Raw genomic sequence first — 11415 nt, 5'->3', positions numbered from 1 at the left:
GGAAGGTTTGGAGTATTCCAAGATTGTGAGCTTTTCCACCTGTTTCTGGGTCCTTGAATGCCCTTGTAAATCCGTTAATTTAACAAACCCAGTACTCTTTCTCTTTGGAAAATGTAAATACTCTTACACTTTAAGCCAGTGATACAAAACCTGAGATAATCATTATGAAACAGAACATCACAGTCTAATCCTATTCATGAACAGAGATGCAAATATCTTAACAAAAATATTAGTCAAAATAAGTCCACAAGCACACAGAAAACTCAGTTCCTAGTGTTTTCACGACCTAAATGTTAAAAACAAACTATACATAAAGCTTTTAGAAGGTAAGAAGGGGAAGAATTTTAAAAATAATATACAAAATTGTTAGCCACAAAAGAAAACATTGATAAATTTGAGTAGATTGAAAGTTAAGAACATCCGATCAATCAATAAAGGGCATAAAAAAGTGAAAAGACAAGACGCGAATCCTCTTCTACTCCCTCGTCTAATTTATCAGGTTTAAACATCACCTCCTCAGAGATCAGCATATTTCATCCCACTTGTCTGGACTAGGTGACTTTTTACCATATCACTCCAGTTTATCTTTGTACTGAAATCACTTTACAAAATAAACAGACCTTAGGAATCAAGGCAGAATGGAGATTTTTCCCTTTCTTGGCCATATGGTAGGTGAGCCATTTTCAGATATTTTGGTGGTCAAATTTTCTGATGTATCAATATTTACAACTGATAAAGAAGGAAGCAAAGAGAAACTTTTTTGGTCTGTCTTTCCCTCTTTATCAAGAAGGAAGATCTTTTCTGGAATCACTCCCTCTCTGCAGGTTTTTTCTGGTATTCCACTGGCCAAAATTGGGCCAAATGGTCACCTCTAAGCAGTTGCTGACAAAGAGGATGAAATTGAGAGCTTGGTTTAGATCCATTATGGTTTAATCCCCTGTGGCTCAGAGTGAGAGCCACTTCCTCTGATGAATTTACTGCTTAATACCTTGAGAATATCAGTACTAGCTCAGCAAGAAAGAAGTAATGGCCATAGGGCAGACAGCCAACCTTATCTGCTAAATGGTTCAAGTTGTGAAGCAAGACTTCTTGAATCTTAAGTAGGAAGTTGAAGTGTGCTTTTTTCTCTAACCTTTACCTTTAGGGGTCCAATCGATACTCTCTCACAATAAGACATAATGTTTAAAATCTAATGGCTACAACCTCTAAATACAATGAAAAATTAATGTTATATCAAAAGTTTATATTAAGAATCTTCCAAGATTAAAAAGGCCTCTGAATTAGAATAATCTAGTTACATAGTAGGTATTTTTCCTTCTGTTAGATGAAAAAATATATGCACTTAAAAATAGCATGAGAAGTATGAACCGATTTTCATTAAAATATTATCTGTTTATTTTTCCCTCCTTATATTTCTCTAAGCACACAGAGCTAGGTGGGAGTCCATTAGCCAAATGTGTGGGTGATGTATTTTTCTGAATTGCTTAGCTTATTTTCATTTGGGGAAAATATTCTTTTTACACAAAATAAAAAGTCAAAATACTCTCCTAAAATATCATGTGATTGCATTTTGATAAATTATTATTAGCCCTGAATCTGTGTATTTACTTGAAGAAATTCTCTGGGATACTGAGCTATTTAGCCATAATAGTTATTTCAGGGTGCTTTGATATGGAATAATTTTAGATTTTTTCTTTGTACTTTTCAGGATTGCTTTATTTCTTACATATGGAGCTCATTTCTTTTTACAACAAAAAATTCCATTTTTTCCCACTAAAAATAGGTGGAGATAGGCTGATAAAGAGGTATGAAGACTTTTAAGAAAGAAGTTAACATGAGAGCAACTCTCCTGTTTACCACTAAAATGTTGAGTAAAAAGAATGCAGATTTTGTCTCGAGCAGTTGTATCTCTTAGTGTCTGACACATTACTGGTCTGTGATAAACATTTGATTAGGGAAGATAGTGGTGCTAAGCACCCACTCTCCAGTCCTGAGCAGAGTGCAATGCAACGTTGTCCCATTGATCAGCCCAACCAAGAAGGTGCATTTTCCAAAAAGTCTACTAGTGGAAGAAAGAGAAACAACATTCCAGTGAAAGCCCATTCATCCACAACATATCAGCAGCAGCAACAAATTTGTATAGAAAACTCTTTATTAGGCCAATGTTTTCCCTCACCTGAGAGCAACTAAATGTTTCTAGGTACAGATAATAAACATGATGTTAATAAATTGCCTTGTTTTCCCCTCCACTTAGGCTCTTACTCCCTCTTCCTAAGGTTTTCTGTATCTCTTAATCCCCATCAGCCACCTCAAATAATATACCCATCCTTCAGGAGATTTCATTCTCCTATCTGACTGGTTGTTCCTTGGTAATTTCATCTTCCTTTCTCTGTTAGATTTCTTAGTTCATTAATCTCATGTCTTCCTCTTCCTTGGTTTACTACCCTTGTTTTGATGGAGCACATCCTTCAATAGGTTTATACAGTTAGAAAGGTTTATCAAGACAGAAGTGGAAAAAAAATAAACACTTCTCATTTCTCATAATCACTTATACTGTATTATCTTCTTCAAATACCCCATTGAAATTCTATGTGCTACATAGAGAAAGAAGAAAGAAAGAAAGAAAGAAAGAAAGAAAGAAAGAAAGACCGACAAGACTCAAGCCCTCTGAAGGAGGATTTTCTGTCTCAGAGATGGCAAATATTAAATTAATATTTAGGTGCAGCTGTAGGTGTTGTGTTTGCGATCTGCAAACACTTCTATCTCTAAATTGACATTCTTTAATAAAGGTCCATCACTAATGATAAAGCCAAATGTGCTTTGTAACATTTATTCTTACTAAAATATAAAATATTAATCAATACAAATATTGATAATAAAAGAAGTCTAAGACTTTTCAGAAGAAATGCTTTTGCTTTCTCCACTTCAAAGATTAGAAACAAAAAAAAAGAGACAAATCAGGACACTTCTTTGTATCCACAATACACTGTGTTAAATATCATATTGTTCAACCAAAAGAAATAAAAGTGGTAAATATACATATTTTTTTCTTTTTAAGAGGGAGAGGTAGGGAGGGGCAGAAGGAAAGGGAGAGAGAGAACCTTAAGCAGCCTCCACACCTGGTGTGGAACTTGACATAGGGCTCAATCTCACAACCCTGAGATCATGACCTGAGCTGAAGTCAAGAGTCAGAAGAACATTCAACCACATGAGTCACCCAAGCACCCCTAAATATGCATATTTGAATGAGCATGCACCAACTTATTACCCTTGGTTCTATCTGGGTATTGGTGAGTAAAATTTATTTTTCTGTAATATTCTGGTGTTCCTTGTATGTATATACATATACATACAAGGAACACAAATTTGTGTATATTCCTATACAAGGAATATACAAACAATAAAAAGATAAAGAACTATAAAATGATCTAAACACAACTTTGAAAGATGTTATGATAAGTGCTTTTAATCTTCCAGAGAAGGGAGACCAATTTGGGTTTGGATAATTGAAGAGGGGTCCCTATGTACTTTGAAGGATTGTTAGTATATTTGAAGTCAAATGGGTACTACAGGACAAAATTGACTTGAAACAAGGAAAAGCATTTCAAGAGTCTGAGCTATTGAGGAGTAGTGCTTGAATAAAGTGGAGTGTGTTGAAGAATAAAGTATGTGGAGTGAGGCTCTACCTGACACAGATTATTTTAAGAAAAGAAATAACTCCAATATCCTCCCCTTAAATATATTTTTTTCTGCTGTCCAATAGATTAAATATTATTTTTATTTTGAAGTGCCTTTTCTACCAAAGTTTAAGAAGACTCTACATAGACACTCTGAAAGTTAGAAGTGGAAGGACTTTACAATCATCAAACATCACCTACCACATGAGATGTGCAAGAGGAGAGAGATTATTTTTTTAAAGAATATTTTATTTATTTATTAGAGAGAGACAGAGAGCATGAGCAGGGGGCAGGGGCAGAGGGATCTTCAGCAGATTCTCCACTGAGTGCAGAGCCCAACATAGGGTTGAATCTCAGGACCCTGAGATCATGACCTGAGCAGAACGCAGATACTTAATTGACTGAACCACCCAGGCACCCCTTTAAAAAAAAAGATTTTATTGAGATTAATTTTAAATATAGGCCTTAACCCAGAATGAAGAAATAAAAATGTGGTTCAGAAATCTCGAAAAGTTTGAAATGGAGACCAAACTAAAGAAAATTAAGGGAGAAGTATATCTAAACTCTAAACTGTCAAGTCAAGAATATTTGTGAGAAATGTACAGTGATTTCCTGGCAATAACATTTCTCCATTGGGAGAAATTAGTTTCTCTGAGATGATGTCTTAATGGGGTCCATGGGGCCCCCTATCATGAGACATCAAGAAAACACAGCCTCTCTTCCACAAACAGGAAGAATTATAGAGTTGAACAATTTTAAGGCTGATAAAATACCTGTTGAAAGAAATTAAGTTATGAAACAATCTTGAATTTTTTATTTTCTGTGCCAAGATCTTGCATAGTTTGGAGACATCCTGGCCTGGCCTCACGCAATCCCAAGCAAACACAAATCCCAAACAAATGCACATAAAAATTCCCATGGGATACTGAAAGATCAAAATGAATACATGTGGGAAAGGTATTTATTGGTTCACCTGCCCATAGGAAAGTAGCAAACTCTTTAAATCTCTCTGAGGAGAATATGAATGGATGCAATGCCACAGGGTTCTGTGCCCTGAATCATTATTTGTGTCTGTGGGGACAGAGTTGGGTTCAAATGATGACAGAACAAAGCCCTCGCTTGCAGAAACAAATCCATTATCAAGTTCTGCCATGAGAACTGTATATGTGGGTTCTCACCTCCCGATGAGGTCTTTTTAGCCCAGAGAATCAATCCCTGTCCTTCCCTGTGAGGTTTCTTCTAAACCCAAGGCCACGTTTGAAGAAAATAACACAGATTATACCAGTGTAAGTGAATGTGGTTCATTAGCCCTGAAAAGGGGTTTGCAGGTGGGAAATGGGAAAGGGTAGGATTGGAATGCAATCCCTGGCTCTGGGCATTAGTGATTAGATGCCTTTCATGTGAGGCCCTAAGCCTATCTTCATAACTAGGGCCTGATGGGAATCTCTAGATACCATTACTAATTCCCATGGTGTGGCCATGATGCCTCTGACCCTCTAGGACCCTCTGTTCACATTCCCCTCATCATCCTCATGGGGCAGCTCTTGCCTTTGTCATGACTGTGTCAGAGAAGAGGAATCCACTAACCATCCAGTAGATATGCTCTGACTGACGAAAGAAAACAAAGAACTTCAGGGGTCACATGGCCCAGGTGCCTCTTCTTACAAATAAAAAAGTCCTGAAGTCAGAGGTAAGTGGTTACTTGCCCTGAGACGGACCTTCCTTCCCTGCCTGTTAACTGCCTGCCCCAGCAGACGCTCAGAAACATTGTCGCCCAGACAGGACCCATTCGTCCCTTGCCTGAGAAAGAGATGACCTTATCTTGCAGGGGAAATCCAGATCTGCTGGTGGAGGGATTCTCTTTTTGTCCCTTGTTTTAGCAGAGGAGTTTTGCGATTCTTAACTTGTTTCCTTATGATTATTTGATCCAGAAGCTACTCTGCATGACAGCTTTCAGATCTGTAATATATCATTAAGCACTTATGAAGTGTCTTATATGAGTTAACTCATGACGTAGGGTTTATTGTTCACACCATTTTGCAGCTGGTGGAGCTGAGGACCGGAAAAACTCAGAGAGGTCACAAAACTAGTATGCGGCAAAGTCGGGATTTGAACCCTGGCAGTTGGGCTCAGAATCCATGTTTGTTACAATCTGGTACTAGGATCAAGCTGAGCCTTGAAGTAACTATTGGAAATGGTAAGTACTTTGTGAGTGTGAAAATTGGACAGATGTGTGCTGTCCCAGAACACCGTCTTTGACACCCCAGGGCTCTCACTCAGAGTGATCAATAGAACGTCCCACTGTGGGGCAGTGCTAAATACCCAAAGTACGGCCTCCTTTCCTTTGAAGAGAATTTTGAGTTTTAAAACTGATGTTTTCCTCTTCAATCCAGGAGTGAGTTTCCTTTAAGGGATTTTTCCATTTCTTTAAAATCCTTTTGAAAATTAATTTTCTTAAAATCACCATGAAAACACATTAACAAATGAAAGTAAAATGGTGTGTTATTTATTTGGCATATTTTCTATTTAAATTCAAAAGATAACCAAAAGGCAAGGCAAGATGAATGTGAAAAAGTTGACAGTACCATGATTTTGTTGGATCGCTAATCCTGATGGTTTGGACTCTTTCTTGAAATTTGTGGTCTTTTTAATACTTAGCAGTTAACATTTATATCACTTCTAATATATGCCAGTTTCATGGTAATTATTCTTCGCATTAGCCCTTTTAGACACCTGTTCTCACTCTTTTGTGGATGAAAACAATGAGGCATAGAGTAAGTGACTCTAGTTTATGCAGTTCACCCTGCAGAAGGGAGATTGGAACAATGCTCTGACCAGCCCTGTTATCCATGCTGCAGTCATCCTTGTTCCGGGATCTTGCTGTTTTCAGAGCAATTTCAGTGAATTTTCATGCTATGGAAGACCAGAGAAATGCATCCGTGAAACTATCCCTTATTCTATGCACTGAAGATCTTTCTTTAATATGCAGCTGGAGTGGACACTTAAGTACTTTGTGAGATATTTCTCTCTGTGTTGTTATTTGCCCCGGGCTTTTTCTCAAAGGTAGAAACAAATCTGGCTTCTAGAATTGTGAAATTCAAAATGCAAAACCATGCCAATATTTAAAAGGAAAAAAAAATTACTTTCACATTATGTTGTATTTTTATACTTGTCCTCAACAAATGAGCTCATCGACAATTAGTGTGTGTAGATAGTTACCATTATAAGATATTTATTTATTTATTTATTTATTTATTTATTTATTTATTATTTTTTTATTATTTATTTATTTATGAGAAAGAATGAGCATGAGAGAGAGAGCACACAAGCAGGGGGCAGAGCAGAGGGAGAGAGAGAAGCAGGCTCCCCAGTGAGCAGGGAGCTGGATATGGGGCTCAATCCTAGGACTCTGGGATCAAGACCTGAGCCACCTGAGCCACCCAGGTGCCCCAAGAGTTACTATATAGAGTGACAGTCTCATGATCTTCCTTCAAACTGTAAAAGGGTACAATTGATATCCAGTATGACAAACGGTTTGTCTGTAGTTCACATTTGATGAAGCAAGTTGTTTCACTAAGAATCCTATATGCCTCCTTATTTATTCCTGCCATTTTGGAAATTGGCTACTGGTTTCTTTCAGAAATATCTTTTAAAAAATTACATGTAAAGCTCTATAATTGCAGAATTGTTTTAATTATGAACTTGAATTAGCCAAACAATTCTAATCATTTGGGAAAGAGAAGCTAATGGCTGGCATATCTGATAGCTGAAGCATCCCTGTGTCTGCTGTCCTAGGTCACGGACCTGGGTGCAGTAGGAGCACAAAAGGACACATCACAGATGAGCCCACTGGGCTTTTTCTTGGATCCACTCCCAGGAATCCATCTCATGCCCAGACAGTCTTCCCTGGCCACAGGCTCTGTGCTCAGTCTGTCTGCTCTTCCTCTTCAAGCTCATATCACACTTCACCTGCAGGAGGTCTCCTATGACTCATCCAGAGACATCTTTGGAAAACAGTTGAGTCTTTGCTGCTTCCTGTGTCTTTATCAGCTCCAAAGACATGCCTTCAAGCTTTTGCTGAAGGCATTATCTCATTTTCTGTCATTACTTGTGCCTTGCTTTCCATGGTGACCGAACATGCTTATTTCAGAAGAGCCTTAGAAATCTACAAAATGTCCATATTCTTGGAGGACTCGGGTCTTAAGAGCTCCACGAGCCCTCCTAGTCAGCTTGATTCACTGGCACCCATTGACACAATATTTAGTTTGTCCACAAAGCGCCATATTCTATTCAAACAGAATTGTATGGTCCAGATGGTTGGACAGCTTCCTATTTCATATCTGCTAATTGGTACTTCAATATGCATCCCTTAACTGTGCTTTGCTTGCATGAATTTTTTTTAATTTATTTATGATAGTCACACAGAGAGAGAGAGAGAGAGAGAGAGAGAGAGAGAGGCAGAGGGAGAAGCAGGCTCCATGCACCAGCAGCCCGATGTGGGATTCGATCCCGGGTTTCCAAGATCGCACCCTGGGCCAAAGGCAGGCGCCAAACCACTGCGCCACCCAGGGATCCCTGCTTGCATGAATTTAAAAATAAGTCAATAAGTCAAAAGTAGGTCTTTCAGCCCATATAAAATCAGTAATATGTTACTGATCATAATTCACTGCCATTTCTTGGGACCTCCAATAAATGTCCACCCAAAACTTAGTAAGTTAGCTTAAGACTACCGCTTCCTTTTAAGAGAAATACCAAATCCACAGAGGCACAGACACGTAAGTTCACACAAAGGGGGCAAATACCTCTCAAATTGGCAATTTCACTGCACTCTGCACAAATGCGTCTGCTAGTAAGCCTATTGGTCAACCGCAGGATTATGAACAAAGGGAATTCACAGAGGCAAACATGGGTATGCAACAGTTTAGTACTGTTCAGGGAAAGAGGAAGCTTCATGAGCTGGCTTGGGATGAAAAGTTCCCACTAGTAAGCAAGCTGATGCTAAATGAATTTTTCTAAGAGACTGATGGAAAGTATTTTTCTAAGATACTGATGGAGTTCAGCTGACAGCTAAATTCCCTGTCACTTCTGGGTCTGCTTACAGGTACTGCTTTTATTGTTTTCAGTGTTTGGTTTTTAGCTTCAACTCCTAAAACCGGCATTGCAGATAAGAACAAAAATGTTTTAAAGATTTTATTTATTTATTCATGGGAGACACAGAGAGGGAAGCAGAGACAGGCAGAGGGAGAAGCAGGCTCCCTGCAGGGAACTGGATGTGGGTCTCATCCCTGGATCCCAGGATCATTCCCTGACCAGAATGCAGATGCTCAACCACTGAGCCACCCAGTCATCCCTGCAGATAAGAAAATTAAAAGGGTATTAGGATGTGCTTCTCTGAATGACAAAGGCCACTTTCTCTGATCACTGCAGCATCACAGCTCTGCCTGTGCTCTCATTCACATTTTGGTGGGTGTTACAATAATTTTCAACTTAATTTATGATTTAATTCTACTTGTAGTCAATAGAAGATCTTGATCTTCTTCTCTATTAGGATTAGGGGGAAAATCGGTATAAAGAAAAATGAGATTGAGGTTTTCAACTTCCCCTTTCCTATCAAAGGTTAATTACTTTTCATAATTCAGTGATTTATTTCTCCCATATGAAGCTGTAAGAAAATCTGCTTTGACAGGAGATCGCTGTTAAAATTTGGTGAGGATTTCTCTCAAGATGAGCAGGAGTAATGTGCCCCTTTAGTTTTATATTACGTTGTAGGTTTTTCCAAAATGAAAATACCTTGTTTCTTCCCCCTGGTAATGTATAAAGTTGATTAAGCAAATGAACAAATAAGTAAACAATTTATATGAAAGATAAATCCCCATATAATCCTACTCTTGAGATAATCAATATAAACAGTTTCTTATAGAAATTTTTCTACATATATGTAAGTAGGCACAAAAGATATATGTGTATGTTTATATTAAAATATAAGTTGGATCATATTGTATGCAAATTCTTTTAGTTTAGGTGGAAATTTTTTTTCATTTCACTATAAAAAGATCTGTATTAATCTTTTTATTTTTAATTTCATTTTATTTATTTTTCCTCAGGAATACATTTATTAAGTCACAGGTTTTCCTTTCTGGTTATTTTATTTTAGAAATTTAAACATGTCTTTAATATAACATTATTGACACTGAGTCATAAACTTATATTAACCTTTCTAATGGTTGCATTGCATTCCATGTTATAAAAGTAGCCAAATATCTTAATCCATCTCCAACTTAAAACTTTTATATCAGTTCTAATTTTTTTTAAGATAAGCAGGGTTACAATGAATATTTACAACGTCTTGGTAAATTTGGTTCTGATACATTGGACCAGACCTCACTAAGTCCTTCCAGCCCAGGGATTTCGTCTTTACTGTTCTCTGCACAAGGAACATTCTATTTTGGCTGTAGTCGGGGTAGACTCCACTTCACCATTTGGGTTCCACCCATGTGTCATTTTGTTAGAAAGATTTTTACTGACAATCCCATCTAAAGGACCCCTCTTCATACCACATGACTTTCAATCCTATTACCCTGTTCATTTTCTTCATTGTACTTTCCACTATCAACAGATATTTTATTTTTTTGCTCCTGGTGTTTTAGGGATGGTAATCAACCATGACAATCTCCTTGCTCCTGATCTGAAGAAATAGAGAAACAGACCCAGGAATCAGGTAGAAATTAAAAACATATGTTTTGTTAGTGAGATTTATTGGAAAACATAGTCTATATGTTTAAAAAAATGTCTCTCCAGATTAAAATCCCAACCGTTAGCCCACCCCCATCCCTAAGCGGGACAATACATGCTCCCGTAGGCTTTAACCTGAAAGAGTAGAAATGTGTACGACCAAAAAAGAGAGCAGAGAAGGGGAATCCTCATTTTCTGTTTCCTGTTCCACAAAACCTATAAATAAGAGAACAGGAAAGGCGCTGGAATCCTCCAGTACTTCCATCTGGTGGGTGAGAGAGATCTCTCCTAAATGGAAACACGAAGAGTGGGTGACAAATACACCACCCGACTTCTTGTGTCCCCTTCAGAATGTGTCTACTTTCCCTCCTCTATTCTTCCAGAGTTTAAAACAGGATGGAACAGATGATGCACTCACGGAATAGGTGTTAAAGAATTGTTGAAGTATATAAATTTAAACTGTATAAAACTCTTCACATATTCCATTTTCAAAGTTGATAACTTATAATATTTAGTAATACTGACCATGTGGGATTGAAGCCTAATTCTCATAATCCGAGAGAAACATTGGTACATTTTTCCTGTAGAGAAGTTGGCCATAGGTATTACAAGCTTTGAAATGTCTATATATTTAGCATCTGCAATTTGACTTTCTTTTTAAGATTTTATTTATTTATTCAGGAGAGACACACAGAAAGAGAGGCAGAGACATAAGCAGAAGGAGAAGCAGGCTCTCTGCAGAGAGCATCAAGTGGGACTTGATCCCAGGACCCCAGGATCACAACCTAACATAAAGGAGGACATTCAACCACTGAGCCACCCAGGTGTCCCTGCAATTTGACTTTTAGGATATATCCTAAAGGAGTAATCATGAGGGATCCCTGGGTGGCTCAGCAGTTTAGTGCCTGCCTTCGGCCCAGGGCGTGATCCTGGAGTCCCGGGACCAAGTCCCACAAGGCTCTCCCGCATGGAGCCTGCTTCTCCCTCTGCGGGTGTCTCTGCCTCT

Source organism: Vulpes vulpes, chromosome 7, assembly GCF_048418805.1.
Source record: "Vulpes vulpes isolate BD-2025 chromosome 7, VulVul3, whole genome shotgun sequence".
In the NCBI taxonomy this organism is placed as follows: Eukaryota; Metazoa; Chordata; class Mammalia; order Carnivora; family Canidae; genus Vulpes; species Vulpes vulpes.
Note: the sequence above shows the minus strand (reverse complement) of the source record.